Here is a 17,145-nt window from a genome sequence, read left to right as displayed (position 1 = left end):
CGGAAGTGCCGGCGAACAATTTTTTGATATTGTTATTCTGCGCTTGCAAAATGTAGTGCGAATTTGTTTTACTGAGTTTCTTCTAATACTGCGAAATAGTTCCGTGCTAGGTCTAAAATCGCAACTTTAACTAATTTTTGTTGGTGCAGTGTGCATTTTTTGAGTTTGAAGAGGGCGAAAATATATAGCGCAGCATTTTGGTAGATGTTATTCGGCTACGGAAAAGTCACGCACAAACTGCTTCAAACATGGTAGGTAGTACATTCGGCGTTCTTCAAATTCTTTACATTCTACTATTTTTGTGCAAAATATAACCGTTTTATGCATATGGCAATGATACTTTTATGTTTGTTATCAGGTTATGTTTCTAAAACCCCAATTTTAACGCCTTTTATTGTCTGAAAGGGCATGACTGAGTGTTCGAGTTCCTCGGAACGTGGCGGGTCGGGACCGGCGGGTCATGCTGTTGCCTCTCTAGTCAAAGTCTGTTAGTGTTTAGTTACATACATGATAGTCCAAGGATGCTTACGAGCTGAGTAAGTGGGATGGCGGTTATTCGTCACCCCGGAGTTAAAATTTACATGCCTTCTGCTAGCATTGTAAGAAACTGGGTTAGCTTTACGTTTGACTTTTGTATTTTCGCGTAAATTAGTCCTATCAGTGTATCCAGACCTCGTGTATCAGTATGTATCTATCTGATTTGAAGACAAAATGGCGAACAAATGCACGCACGTACAACGTGATCAATTTGAATGGATGGGAAACAAGTCAGTGTGAGTGAAGTTATATATTAGTTGTAGCCGTGACTGAACAGAAAGTTTACGAAAGTAAGGGAACGTCTGTGTCCACATGTAACAAAAAAATACCCCGTTTCCATACATGAAGTGTTACCTTCCTATGTGTGTATTAGTATGGCACACATTCGATTCAGTTCCTTTCCACAGATATGGAAATATTAGAGGGCTAGCCCTACGTAGTTGTATGGCTGTAGTGTACTTGACTCTATATTGATTGTTGTCACTCCACACAGGGTTGATTGACAACAGTCAGACTTGAGTCACCGACCCACCATGTCATGCAAGCAGGTCCAAGATTGCAACACTAAGTCTCAACAAGAACATTTGATTTGTACTGCATTGCAAGTAGCATGTGATATTCAATTTCAAATACAGGAACTGAATGTTGAAAATGAAAATTGTAAAGATGGTAAAACATACCTTTTTTAGACACGACATTTTCAATTATTCCAGTTCAACATAAAGACCTTTGACAGTGGTGAGGGTATCTTTTGACGTTGAACATAAGCTTTCTGTATCACCCTGGTTATTCATTCCTTCTAAATCCAATTCTGATGGTGTAGTACTTAAAAGTAGGTTGGCATTCAGTTGACATACCACCAGACACCTGCTAAAATAGCTCATCATCGCCACTGCAAGAGTGCTGTCTATAAATTTAGTAAAGAACTGCAGTGTTTTACTATGTATTCCCACAAGTCAATTTGTTTGACATGGCTTGTCTGTTGAAGTAAGTGATTTTGCATTGAGTGTGTACTTTGCACTTTATGATGTTTGATTTCCATATATATAATTGTAATGTAATATATGGAGAGAAGTATCAGTTGATTCCATGGAACATAAATTGATGGCGTGATGGCAGGCAGCAATGGTGACAAGTTATTTAGATGGGAGGATAATGCTATTTTTTCCATACTTTAAAAATATTGCATAGTAAGAGTTAACCAATAGGCACTCCCTCTGTTTCTTTTGAGTATGACTCATTCCTTGTTGGATGTAGAATACATATAGTTACGGGTCTATCTATTGCATTGTGTGTTTTTTTTCTGAATTGTCAGCATTTATTCCAGTCATGTCAGAATATTTATCCAGCATAAGTCAAAAAAGTTATTTATGGTCACTAGTGTTACATATAAATGGCAGAAATGATGTGACTATAACATACTATGTTTACATGTACTGTTGTCATATTGCATGTATATCCCAATTGACTGTACTGCATCCTTGGTGGTCACAAACAGATGGTCAGTGATGAGTAACTGGTGACCTCTACATTAATTATCTTGTCTTTTATTTTACCATTACTCACATTCCATTTCTAGAGCTGTAAGATGTGTATGTCTGTTATTCAATGTCTTCAGCCATGGTATTAGTCTTGCTATAAGACGTTCTGGCTTTCTTTTGATACTATAAACGAACGAAGTTCTCAGTGAGGGCTTGCCATGCATAACAGTATGAGTGAAGACTTGTGTTCGGGTCAGTGGATGTTGCCCTAGGTAGCATGGTTGGTAGTGAGGGCTTGTTCCATCCTCGATAGCGATGTTAGGTCGTGTGTCGTATTGTATCGGAAGAACATCCAAAGTCTAGCAGATACACTACCACCATGGGATGTGTATGTCTGTTATTCAATGTCTTCAGCCATGAGATGTGTATGTCTGTTAGTGTTAATATTTAATTGTGTAGTGAGCAAGCAAACATATCCTTAAACATTTAATGCCAATGGTTAACGGTATGGGTGAAGTCTTGTGTTCGGGTCAGTGGATGTTGCCCTAGGTAGCATGGTTGGTAGTGTGTCTGTCTAGAGTTCAGATAGTCCTGTGTTAGAGTCCCTGACCCAGAAAGCCTTTCTCCTTGTCTATTTTGCAAGAAGGAAAACTGAGGCATGTATCAACATATGGAGCTTGCGGTGAGTGTTGTAGCTTGTGGTTTGGAAGGGTTTTCAAAAAAAAAGAGAAGGATGGAGAGTGTAGTACTCTGTAGTACTAGGGTCAGTGGAAACTGGTGTGGGTAGCATGGATGATATTGGTAGTGCATCTGCCTCTTGAACATTACTCAGGCCACCTTTTCTGCTTGACTAAAATAAACTCCTCCATGAGAATGAAAATATGGCTAATTTAATTTCAGCTAATTTGATTTTTCCTCTGTGTATCCACAGTATTCTGGACAGACAATGGCAGGGAAAGATAATTGTGTGGATGATGGTGGAACACCAGTACTGTAGTACAAGGTAAATACATATCATATTACCATGTGCAGTTATGATTCCTCTCTAGATGAATTCCTACATGTATGGATTGTCTTTTATTTAGATATGTATAAATCTTGTGTGAAATAAGGAGTGAGAATACCATAGGGTAAACATTAAATGTAGTAAATTATTGGAATGTAGACTCCTATGTGTCTGGTTGCATGTATGTACATGTAAGCCTTCGTCAACATTAAATGTAGTAAATTATTGGAATGTAGACTCCTATGTGTCTGGTTGCATGTATGTACATGTAAGCCTTCGTCAACATTAAATGTAGTAAATTATTGGAATGTAGACTCCTATATGTCTGGTTGCATGTATGTACATGTAAGCCTTCGTCAACATTAAACTGAGGTTTAGTCTTGTCCAACTTCATAAATGCCTGGTGCCATATTCTGGCGTACTGGATACAAGAAAACTGTTCATTGTACAGTGTTCTCCCCAGGTTTTGTTGATAGGATATCGGCTAATTAGCATAAATTAGCATCAATTTACATATAATTATACATTCCCGAAAAATCAAAGTACATGATAATAAACAAGTAGTACATGTACATGTGGCTAAAGGAAAGTTGAAGGCCAATTTATTACTTCAAAATATTAGCACCAATAAGAAACTCATAAAGCAGTGTTATTGATTATTATTGTTAGGAAAGCTGAAATTATTTAAATCTTAATGTCCGCAGATAAATTAGACTTTCGAAACACGAAAAGTTTGTGTACAGCTACCGGCAGACATCATGTTAGTCCGAAATCTCGTGATACACGAGACTTACTATACTTCCCTATGGAGGACTTCAAAAACTCGCGATAGTTTGTGACGTCATGGCCGCCATATTGGAAAATCCATGCTTTCATCGTAGTCGTACGATGTATCAGTCTACAATGTCAAACTACTAACAAAACGTGTTTTCAGGGTAAAATTGAACATGAAACTGATAATCGGAGATAACCTTGCCACTTTATCGAAAGGTACATTAGTCTGTTCAACTCTTTTCACGACATTGAAGAATACACATGCTGAGTCTTTGGTTGAGACATACTCGGTGTTATTACTGTCACTCATAGAAAATTAACTAGACACTGAATGTCAACTTCATGCGTTTGTCGAACTTTTATACTTTATAGCAAAATGGCACGGCATCGTTTGATTTTATAGTTGTCAAAATCTGTTAGTTCCGACATGCTTCTACAGTCGAACCAACGTTACGGATGGGCCGGTTTTGCCTTTGTTTTACCGAAAGCTGTTGTACCGCAGTGTGAATCACCATTAGCGGGTTTACGCATTTTATTCCTATCGAAAACAATACTGACTGCAATCTTCAATGAAATCTGTCTGGTAATGGTAGAGGGTTGAATAGTCGTTTGAATTAATTAGACACTCTTTAGTTTTACTTGCTGCTTATGTGTAAAGGATCAATACAAACGTTGTGAAACAACAAAGGCGTCAGCTGACCGATTGACAGATGAACAATATTTACCGAACCCTATTCAATCTGATAGCGTATCGGGACAGCTGATAGCGTATCGGCGAAAATTAAAGGATATCGGGCCCGATACGCTAAAACCCTCTGCGGAGAACACTGATTGTAGAAACCAGTCTTTCATGTACGTGTACATGCAACTACAAATGCCAGTAAGCAAACTTGATAGAGATAAATTATAAGTGTGATTAAATGTTTAATTTTTCTTAGCGTACTTAACTATTAAAGTTATGGACTGCTAGATTTGATCAGGCAGTAGATGTGTATGTTTTGATCTTGGCAAGCAACGTAAGCACATGTGGACCGTAAGATTAAAGATACTTTCAACTTTGCCTATTTAGTAAATACATCATTACATGTACTCTCCTTTTCACTCTGTGTATAGTTGTAAATGTGTATTTCTCATGATTTACAATTCAATGAAAGGGACTTACATGGTTCATCCACACAATTTTGCAAATAAATGCCAGATTTCTTACATGAGTGTGACAATACAGTTTGATAATATCAGTTGACTGTTGTATTTTATGTTAAACGTAGTTAAATATTAATGAAAATAATCTTCCCATATTTTTGTCCAGTCAGTGCCCAGACAAAGGAATGATATGCAAAGTTAAGCATTAGTGTCATGTCACTGATGTCTGAGTTGGTGTATCTGCTCAAGTATCAAGAAAGGTTGGTCAACTTCTGTCAGTATTAATATAAACATATCTAATAGAGAGGTTTAGATACACGTTAGAATGTGTATGTGTATTGGAGCATTATTGTGCAGGCATACACGTAATGACAGCATACAAAGTTGTGTTTAGTTACACATTCAGAACATAAACATGACAGACAGTGGAATGTGCACATGCACATTGACATCTTCTGTCCAGAAGGCCACACACATGCCTTTGTTTTCTAAACATGGCAATATTTGTTGGTATTTTTGCCATTTTTCCTGCAACTACTTGAATAAAAAACCAAACAATTAGTCCGCAGTTATGTTTCTGAACTTTAGTACAAAAATATACAACATTTAATTGAAGAAAAATGACAAAACTTAACACATATTACAGTTATGTGTAGACCACCATTTTGACATAGCATTATCTGATGCAGAACACGTAGATTGCTTTGAATCACATGACTATGATGCTACATGTATAGAACACATAAATACATGCATCTACAGTGTTTTATTTAAGGGCGGTAAGTAGGTAAAATCTACCGGGGTTCCCACATCATTTTTACCGGGGTTCCCCACCAAAATTATGATACATTGCATGGGAAGCACTACCAGTTTTACCTCTTTCCCCCTTTCTGTTACCGGGGTTCCCAAACCTTAGCAAAAACACTGAATCTAAACCTCTCTATTGGTGCAAGACTACTGCCTTATTTGAAGACACACTAAAGCCTAATGATTAAACTCCTCAACTGGAGGCACATATTGGCAGAACTTCCAACTGATTGTATTTATTTTCAAATTTAAGTTATTTTAGAATTTAAGTTACTTCGGTATTTTTGATTTTCTGTGTAATTTCTTTCAGTTCAATGTACCATTTTTGGTTTATTGTACCGTTATTTCTTTTAAAGACTTCTTTTTTGTTGATTTCCAAAGTTCAAAATTATTTTTCTGTCAGTTGAAAGTTCTTGCCAAGCCAAAGACAGTACATGATTATGAGATCTGAAGGCTTTCAGTTCAACTACATCAAATATAGATACAAAGCACTTAATGATAACCAACAGGAAAGTATGCTGTACTTTTTTGACACTTTCAGTATGGTCATCGTCATTTAGGTACTTCAAAATGTAGCATTCCTTACTTGTGACAAGTTGTCTTACAGTTCTTTTCGGAGAAGCTTGCCCAAAGCTGTTAAACGATTTATCAAGATCTGTGAGCCTGATCGCAAGGTTTCATGTTGAGATAGACACAAAACATAACACACAAACATCACATCACATACACAGGTGGATTCTTTATTTAGTTAATGATATAAACAGTAAGTGCATAAAAGAAACAGTTCAGTTGGCTACTGACCATGGATTTTGTTTGCTCATATCTATTGTAATTGTAGTAGTATGCATGCTGTTACTGTTTATATCATTAACTAAATGAAGAGTTGATGCAGTGTAAGTGATGTGTGTTTGTTATCTTTATGGTGTCTATCTCAACATGAAACCTTGTGATAATGCTTATTGTTCTTGATAGTTCATTTAACTCTTTCACCACCATTGGCCTCATGGGATTGTTTGTGTTCCACCAGCCCCCTCACTAACATAATGTGAGAGTGAGTGGTATGCAATCAAACTGATATAAAAATACTCAGAGTTGCCTATTTTTTAAAAATAAGGTATCATTTGAATGGAAAATAAATTTTCTACATCATAGATGCAAATTCATACAGTCAACTATCACACACACAACCGAAATATGGATTAAAGTAATAAAATATTAATAAAACAAACACAGGTTGTTTATTCATTGACATCAGAAATAAACAAAATATTTATGTCACAAACAAAATTCAAAATGCCAACATTTAAGTTCCTACAAAACTTCTGTACACTGGTTCAATGGTCAAAATTGGCGAAAATTTGGCAGAAAATGATATTTTCAGTCGTATTAAATTTGAATTAAAATAATTAACGGCTCAATAATCCGTTTATGACGCTGCAGTCCATCCCCACTGGCATTGAAAGTGTACTAAAATATCTAAAGTCATCGCCTCAAGACCATCTGAAAAGTGAGCTTCTGTAAATATAATTCAGTATTCGACAAGACAGCAAAAAATTATCAACAAATTTATTCTCTAAATCGGTAAAAAATGTCCGTAAGTCGGTAGTATCGGCGCCAAAATCGGATGGGCAAGGTAGTGGTATTTGCCGACATGCACACCGATCAACGGAAATATGCAGCTAGCATTTTGAACGTATGTTGCTGTAACGTGATGGTTACATAGAGAACACTGAGTTCATACAGCCACCTACTTGTAGTCAAAAATGCCATCCAAGTCGAAATTTAACAGAATTTTTCACGAACAGAACCGTTATTTACATCGTAAACGATGTAAGGGGAGACGATTTTGGCTGCGGCCATGTTGAAATTTGAATTTTTCCTTAAAAAACGCACGCTAAAAATCCGATGGGAAAATCGTCAGATCGTGCGTAATCTACCCACCACTGACCAGTATAAATTGAACTTGTTTGAGTATTATTCATTATGGAACATTACCACAAAGGAATATGAACAAATTAATTCTTTACATCGATAAAAATTGGTCCCAAAACGATAGTATGGGCGCAGACTACGGGTCAACAAGTTACGCATTTTGCCGACTTTCACTACGACACCCGTAAATTCCCCGTTGGGAGATAACACGAACTTAGCGGTACTTCTGATGCTTGTACCGTTCCCACGACCAACTACATATATTCAACGATGTATTTCTGGTAAAATTCAGTGGAAATTTCTTTGGACGGCTGACAAATTGACATCGTAGGAGATGCTATGAGAGCCGTTGGTTACTTCCGCCATGTTGAAATTTGATTTTGTCAGCGAAAAACGCACACAAAAATTACGATCGCTCGTCATTTCGGTCCTATTTCTAAACCGTTCACTTCCATGTGTTCAAAATGGCAGACAAGCAAAACATAGCTAATACGCATGTGTGGAACTAGTTATGGCAGCAAGTTTTGCAGCAATAGCTGCCGTTTAACGGCATAACTGCGAGATAGGCAAATCATGGGTGAATGAACTTTGCCGTCCCCATATATGGGGTACTGGTGGGCGCCTTAGCGCGTCCCCATATATGGGGTACTGGTGGTGAAAGGGTTAATAGCTTGGGCAAGCTTCTCCAAAAAGAACTGTAATATCAATTACCTGATCTGTCATACTATAGAATGATAGAAGAGGCTATATTTATTTTAGCCATTTCTCTTCAGTATGCTGAAATGGAAAGAAGACATGGGCTCTAACCATCAATGAAGAACTAGAGCCAGATGTCTGGACTCCCTAACTCTTACGGAAAGAAGACATGGTCTCTAACCATCAATGAAGAACTAGAGCCAAATGTCTGGACTCCCTAACTCTTACGGAAAGAAGACATGGGCTCTTACCATCAATGAAGAACTAGAGCCAGATGTCTGGACTCCCTAACTCTTACGGAAAGAAGACATGGTCTCTAACCATCAATGAAGAACTAGAGCCAAATGTCTGGACTCCCTAACTCTTACGGAAAGAAGACATGGGCTCTTACCATCAATGAAGAACTAGAGCCAGATGTCTGGAGTCCCTAACTCTTACAGGAAAGGTTAGTCACCATTCTGTTTGTATCAGTGACCAAATTTAACCACTACTTCCATACAAGACTTGTTTGATTGGTAACATGATTGTGAAAGTCTAATGATTACAACCCCTCAACTAGAGGCATATATTGGCACAACTTCCAACTGAGTTACATTTATTTGGTATTTTCTTTCGTAATTTATTTTTTGTTGAGAATATATTTTTTAATTTCTGACAGTTTTGTTTGTTTCAGTTCACTGTATCATTTGAGTTGCCGTATTTTTTGTTTACAAATCTTTTTATTTTCATGTAAGTTTTAATTTCCAAAGTTCTAATTTTGTTTTAGTTCAAATTTGTTTTGTATCAGTTGAGTTTTTGCCAAGCCGAAGATAGTACATGATTATGAGATCTGAAGGCTTTCCTTGGGAATATTTACTCTCATAAAATTCTCCTGTCGTGCAATATTGACATTCAGTTTGTATCTTATCTTTCCTCTAAGTGAAAAAGTTCTTTAAACATCCACAGTAATGATGGAACTTGCTACACTAAAAACAACACCAGAATAGTTCAGAAAAGTATCTTCTTACCACAGCTGACAACTCATTGTGATGAACATTCAAAGTCAACCGTAAGTATTGAAACTTTATATAATATGTATATTAATCAGTGTTCTCCCAGACGAAGTAAAAGGACTCCTGGTCTAATTTATGAGTACCATCTGATGTAGGTTGTAAAGCTATGCCATGACAGGGCGCCCTCACACTTCAACCCTGGGAGCAAAGCCACTGAGAGCCAAGGGCCACAACCGATCATACCATCGCCCTCTTGCTAAAATAATTATCATAGTTCAAACCTCTCCATTGTAATTGGTATACATGTACGTAGATTGTGTCCAAACAGTCGTCAGACTCTAGAGGGCACTGTTTTCTTGTCCAACAGTACCTGCAGTAGATTTCTACCATCTTGGTGTGTCATAAAAATAATGGCACTTCATTTTCTTGTTTGACACCATAACTTCAACTCCACCTGCAATTATTAGTAATTAGTATAGGTACATGTGAGAATAAGTTGACCTCCTATGTTAACCCTCTAGCTATTGTAAGTATCGACAATCAATGATAATACTGGTGTCTAAGCCCCCCTTGTAAATATAACATTCCAGGGAGAACACTTTATAAAAGGAGTAAAAATTTTATGTATATTACAAACTGAAATGCCCAATGATGACAATCCGACGCGAGCAGAGTTTGTCTTTATGAATCATCTCTCACTTTGTCTCATTTCTTATCTTCCTCAATTCTTATTTCTTGTCTTACTTATTCTGATATCTTGCTCTTTCTGATCTGTTCTATTATCTATTCTTTGAAATTCTCATTTCCTTTGCAGTGTATGCTGTACTATTTTCAGTTTCACCCTCTTTATCATTTGCCTTTTTGTTTTTGTTTGCTTCTTCTTGTCCTGAGAGATCTCATATTGATAATCCATGAGCAAAATCATAGGCTGAGGGCATATACACAATTCAGTAACTCACATTTGTTTTATTTCATAGTAAGATCCAGTTCATTGTTTAAGCTGTAATTGATGTGACTGTGTGCACAGTTCTAGCCTCAGAATATATGTATCTGTGTAAACTTAAATTGGGTATTTTTTGGTGTTACATCTGTCATTACAGTATTGAGGAGAATGTACTTAGATCTGCATGGCCTAATTGTGGAGGCATGATAAGACGTCACATTAACTGACTGATTACTGATAAAATCACCCAGGTAGGTCTAGTTGCATGAAAGATTTGAAGTCATGATTTATTGTCCAGTTCTGATTGTATTTCTCTGTCAAGAGGCCACTTTTACAAGCCAAGACAGTCGTATTTTAGTGACAGGTTGACAATCTATCAATGGTGGTTGATATGAATGGTTAAAGTCTGTGCAAAGACCTATGCAGTGTTTTATATTCGTACACTTTCAGTATACTGTTGTTGTTTTTGATGTTCTGTGTTTACAGTATCTTGCAAAATGCTGCAGTGCATTGCTACTTTTTAACATCTCTTGGGTCTTGACAGCTCAGTAATTAACGTTGGAGTTAAGAAATGTCTGATTTTTTGGCAAGTAAATCATAATTTGGCCAAAGAATTCACCTTACTTTGAGGTTCAGATCGGCTTCGCATCTATTTGAGTTTGTACAGGTGGAATTGTAACAATTGTTTTGCAGTTAAACAGCAGAACAAAAAAATATCAGAAACAGAAAAAGGGCAACTCAAAATCAAAACTAATGCCAGAATTATTGCAGCTTAAGTCATACTTACTCTATTGTTACCATCAATAAACTTAAACACAAAAGACAGATCAGGTTGGATCATATGAGTAGTATAGTTTGCTACACCCATCAATCAATACTTTACAAGTGTGTACCCTATTTCATTATTTTCCAAACTTAACATTTTGATGTACCAAACATTGCACTAGATTTCATTTTGCAATAAGATCAGTTCAGTGTTAAACTTACAACTATTAATGTACATGTGTTCTGATTTCTCCAATGCTCATATCATGGTCCCCACCCCATCTACTCCTTAAAAAACCTGGCTTCCATGACTGACTTTGAGCTTCCTAAAGAAATATCAGTGTGTAATTCATGTTTTTAATCACATCTTCTATTTTGTTTCTAGATAAAATATACTGTTAACTGCAAACTGTGACTGGGATGCCAACATTATGACCCGGTGTAGACCTTAAGATGTGAACATAAACCTGTAAGTATGAAGAGAAGACCATGTATAAAAACATATACATGTACAATTACATTATACAGATTGGTCCTCAACTGGTGATGTTTGATACAGATATGCCCAATGATGACAAATTCAGATGCGTTATGGCGAGGATTTGTGGGAATGAATCCCCTCCCAAAACTGGCCTCTTCCAGTTCTGATTATTTTTATGAATTAATGCTGTCATTTTGTTTTACTTCTGCTAGTTGTTTTATATGTTCCATAATATCATAATTTCATGATATTCTATATTATTTCCCGTTCAATTTTTGTTCACATTTTTGTCATATTTTATTTATGTTGATAGATTGGTTCAGTTTTGAGAGAATTCATTTTGACAACCGATGAACTGAATAGTTGCCCTGAGGGTATAACATGTATTTCATCACCATTTCACCACCAAACATTCACTTGAAACACAATGTCAACTTGGATGATAACCAAATGTTTTCTTCACATTTTACTACCTATTACCAATTTTACTTGGGACAAGTCCAAGTTGATACACTGAAACAGTTTTGAAAGATGTTAATTTGTCGTTCAGCCTTCAATATCAAATGAATACATAGAAACATTGAACACATTTAAAGGTCCACTTAGGAGTAGGATTCCAATCTAGGTGTGAAATGCAGGTGTTTGGCAGAGATATACAAACAAGCCGACTTGGAAAAAAAATGATGATCCAATGTAACCCTTATTAAGATAACATTAATGTGATGACCCAGGACTGAAACATAGCCCTTTAGGGATGATCATCTCACATGTCACACAAGCTAAATAAGTGAACTTTGTTGGGGGGTGGAGGGTGTTCTAGTGTCAGTGCAATTGCTGAATTTCATTTCACACTTCTAACCAAATTTTGATGGAAAATTTTCACTCCTTTAATGATAACAACTTTTGTATTTACTACTGAGATGTTGACAAGTTAATTAAGATTTACTTGTAATGTGAGATATGGTGCTGGGTTTCTGGTATCATTTTGATGTGATGTGGCCGCAACAGTTTTCATCATAGTTTACATCATATAGTTACGTTTGACGTCATACTTGTAAACGTTCATTTAGAGAGAGAGAGAGAGAGAGAGAGAGAGAGAGAGAGAGAGAGAGAGAGAGAGAGAGAGAGAGAGAGAGAGAGAGAGAGAGAGAGAGAGAGAGAGAGAGAGAGAGAGAGAGAGAGAGAGAGAGAGAGAGAGAGAGAGAGAGAGAGAGAGAGAGAGAGAGAGAGAGAGAGAGAGAGAGAGAGAGAGAGAGAGAGAGAGAGAGAGGGAGGGAGGGAGGGAGGGAGGGAGGGGGGGGGGTGACCTAAATTAACGATGTTCATTTGTTGAGCATGTGCGACATTGAGTGATCATCCCTAAAGACCCATGTTTCAATCCTTGGTTCTTGTATTAATGCTATCTCTGTATTGGAGCCATGAAGATAACATAAGTTCAGTCTTTGGTCACAACTGAGTGTTTTATGGCTCTGCCAGACAACTGATTGTCTCAATGGCCATTACATAGAACATGTTTCATTCTTCATCTTCAAACATTTTATGTACAAGTCATTGGAGATGGTTATTATTCATTTGTAAGAATTCAAATCACTGAAGTATGATATATCAGATGTGAGTGATAACAATTATTGTTGAGGAAGAAGAAGACTACTAATGCCATATACATTGCATCATAATCTCATTTCAGAAGACTGCAGTTACCACTACACAGAGTGTAACAATTGAACAGACATCCCCTGGAAGTGGAAGTGACTCCACCTAGTCTGTTTCAGAAACCAGCAACACAGGTAAGGATATACAAAACAGTATAGGAATGTAGGTACACCTATAAATCACTTAGCCATCTTCATTATCTGTAACAGTCATTTTGTTGGTACTTTGTGTACTGTAAAATCCTTAGATCTTATCACCATTTGACCAAACATTCAGTTGATAACACTGGTTTATCAACCAAAACATTCAGTTGATAACACTGGTTTATCAACCAAAACATTCAGTTGATAACACTGGTTTATCAACCAAAACATTCAGTTGATAACACTGGTTTATCAACCAAAACATTCAGTTGATAACACTGTGGTTGTATCAACCCAAACATTCAGTTGATAACACTGGTTGTATCAACCAAAACATTCAATTGATAACACTGTGGTTGTATCAACCAAAACATTGAGTTGATAACACTGTGGTTTATCAACCAAACATTCAGTTGATAACACTGTGGTTTATCAACCAAAACATTCAGTTGATAACACTGGTTGTATCAACCAAAACATTCAGTTGATAACACTGGTTGTATCAACCCAAACATTCAGTTGATAACACTGTGGTTGTATTAACCAAAACATTCAGTTGATAACACTGGTTGTATCAACCCAAACATTAATAATAATAATGTTGGTTTCTTATATAGCGCTTTCCCACTCCGTGCTCAAAGCGCTTTACAATTATTACCCCTGGCTCGGATCAGAACGGCACAACGGCCCTTTAGTCTTCCTCAACTCCCCGGGGAGCATACAATCCATTGCAGCCATTTCAGCGCATAGGATTAAAGCCTTCACATTGCAACCTACATCCTACCAGGTCCCCAATTATACAGCTGGGTTTACTGAGGCACAGTCGTGGTTCAAATCTTGCCCAAGGACTTTAGCCACTCAGAAACAAACAGCAGGCAGCGACGGGGCTCGAACCTGCAACCTGTAGATTCCAAGCCGGTCACGCTAACCATTCACCCATCATGACTCCACATTCAGTTGATAACACTATGGTTGTATTAACCCAAACATTCAGTTGATAACACTGGTTGTATCAACCGAAACATTCAGTTGATAACACTGTGGTTGTATTAACCAAAACATTGAGTTGATAACACTGGTTGTATCAATCAAAACGTTTTCTTAAAATCTTAACCTAATCAGCGGCTAGTTCCTAATTCTACTTAGACATATATAAGTTAGTATACTGAAAACAATTTGAGGCACATTTAGAAAGTTTTTCTCCTACAGATTTCAGTGCTAGAGTACTTTGCTCATGAAAGTATTGATGGAACGAACACCACAAGCACACATTTAAGACCCCAAGTATGGATGCTGTGAACACCACAAGTACACATTTAAGACCCCAAGTATGGATGCTGTGAACACCACAAGCACACATTTAAGACCCCAAGTATGGATGCTATGAACACCACAAGTACACATTTAAGACCCCAAGTATGGATGCTGTGAACACCACAAGCACACATTTAAGACCCCAAGTATGGATGCTGTGAACACCACAAGCACACATTTAAGACCCCAAGTATGGATGCTGTGAACACCACAAGCACACATTTAAGACCCCAAGTATGGATGCTATGAACACCACAAGTACACATTTAAGACCCCAAGTATGGATGCTGTGAACACCACAAGCACACATTTAAGACCCCAAGTATGGATGCAACAAACACCACAAGTACACATTTAAGACCCCAAGTATGGATGCTATGAACACCACAAGTACACATTTAAGACCCCAAGTATGGATGCTGTGAACACCACAAGTACACATTTAAGACCCCAAGTATGGATGCAACAAACACCACAAGTACACATTTAAGACCCCAAGTATGGATGCAACAAACACCACAAGTACACATTTAAGACCCCAAGTATGGATGCTATGAACACCACAAGCACACATTTAAGACCCTAAGTATGCCACACTGACACTCGTTATAGGGTTTGGTGATATATTAATCATCAGATACAATTTTAATTTTCTTCCAGATCTCCAAAATTTGTTGACATCGTTGACTGGCTACTCCAAGATTTACAGAATGAAGACATTGCCTTGTACAAGTGTTGATCATTCACTGAAAGAAATCAACATAATTGGAAAAGAATTTACTGCATTGCTGTGTATATTAAAATTTAATATCAATTTACAGTAAGATGAAACATGTGTTGTGTGTTGAATGAAAGTGTGATTTATACTGTTGAACTAGTTTTGTTAAAGGACTATATTTCAATCCCATGTCACCGCATTATTGTTATCTCAATAAGGATTACATAGGATCACTCTTTTGTTCCGGACTAACTTTTTCTGTAACTCTGTCAAACAACCAAATTTGACACCAAGATTTTATTCCTAATCTGAATTGTCAGTGAGACTTTACATATAATACATTTAATGTATTGTGTAAATGGTACAGGTACGCTGATCTTGTCAGACCATATAGTAATAGTGCAAGTAATCAACCATAAGTGTTTTTTCTTTGCTATGGACTAGACACTATAGGTATTTTATTTACAAATAATGTGATGGCATACAATTTCTCTCCCTAAATCTGTATACCTCAAGGCATTTATGCACTCTCACTGTCTCACTGATGCAAGTGAACATATGCTCTAAAGACCTAGTTTTATCGGAAACAGAATTTTCACCATCTTTATTGATTCGCAATGTACACACTGTGACATTGACTGAACTAAAATTAGACTACAATATTTCAACTTAATTAATTTCTCATACTGATGTTTTGTAGAGGTCTTAGTTTGAATGTTTTCAAATATTGTCCTGTACCTTTGCTGGTTATGTAATGTGTGCATTTTGGACATCTCCAAAACAAATAAATGGAATGTAAGGCCAGTGACCTATGTCATTTGATGTAAACTTGAACTTACAATGTAAGGCCAGAGGCCTGTCATTTGTCATGTAAACTTGAACTTACAATGTAAGGCCAGTGGCCTGTCATTTGTCGTGTAAACTTGAACTTACAATGTAAGGCCAGTGGCCTATGTCATTTGATGTAAACTTGAACTTACAATAAAACTACTCCAGAATGAACCCATACCGATGTCTTTTGTATTTTTTACAGCTGATTTGACAAAATAATGAACAAAAATGTTTACATAGATGTTGATAGATTACTAGTGTTGGTTTCAAAGTTAGTCTCTAAGTTTACTTCATTTGTGGAAATGTACAGTAAATGACGAAGATTTTATGCCCAACCTCAGTTGGATACTGATAAGTAGTCAACGGGTTTGCCTGAATGAGAAGACAACTTTATACAAGGAGTTGTCTGCTTTTCCTTCACTAAGTCTTGTTTTCTTTTCAGTGATATATTCTCATCAGTTTTTTGTTTGAGTGAGTCCGAGTAAATACCTGCAAACTTTAACTGAAAGAATGCACATGTTCAAAGTAGAATTGCTATCATCGTAGCCCCAGGATTGTAGCAGCCATATCATCAAAAGATAGATGGGACTAGTATTTCCAGACAAAGCAACTAGCAAGTGTGTGCACCCTGGTGTTTAGTTATGATATTATCTCTAAACAAAGTCTCAGTGCTGTTGTAGCAAATGTAAGAGACAAAGTTGGACATGAAGGAGAGTAAATATATCATCTAAATTAATCAGACAAGACAAGTCATTTTAGAAAATATGTTATATATTGTCTTTCTTACAAATAATATCTTTTTATCAAAAATACAAAACACAATAAAGAATGTTCTTAAAAGTGAAATGGAACAGTTACTAACTAATGTTTGAAGTGAGCCTTGACAGAGTTAACTGCACTCCTGGCTCTTTTGACAACTCTCCTAAACA

The 17,145-nt window shown here is 36.8% G+C and overlaps 1 long non-coding RNA gene across 2 annotated transcripts; it reads left to right on the top strand.

The window, feature by feature from the left end:
* Positions 1–35: 35 nt before the first annotated feature.
* On the top strand, positions 36–16,377 carry LOC144447489 (uncharacterized). 2 transcript variants are annotated; one of them, XR_013482030.1, is made up of 9 exons: positions 36–251; positions 2,950–3,021; positions 5,108–5,201; positions 8,454–8,821; positions 9,296–9,424; positions 10,469–10,562; positions 11,462–11,545; positions 13,245–13,344; positions 15,328–16,377. It is a non-coding gene; the product is annotated as an uncharacterized LOC144447489 (long non-coding RNA). The 2 variants fall into 2 exon arrangements; XR_013482031.1 differs by having other exon boundaries at positions 8,440–8,821.
* The last annotated feature ends 768 nt before the right edge of the window (positions 16,378–17,145 follow it).

This window comes from Glandiceps talaboti, chromosome 16 (genome assembly GCF_964340395.1).
Source record: "Glandiceps talaboti chromosome 16, keGlaTala1.1, whole genome shotgun sequence".
Taxonomy (NCBI): Eukaryota; Metazoa; Hemichordata; class Enteropneusta; family Spengelidae; genus Glandiceps; species Glandiceps talaboti.
Note: the sequence above shows the minus strand (reverse complement) of the source record. Positions and strands in the feature narration are given on the sequence as shown.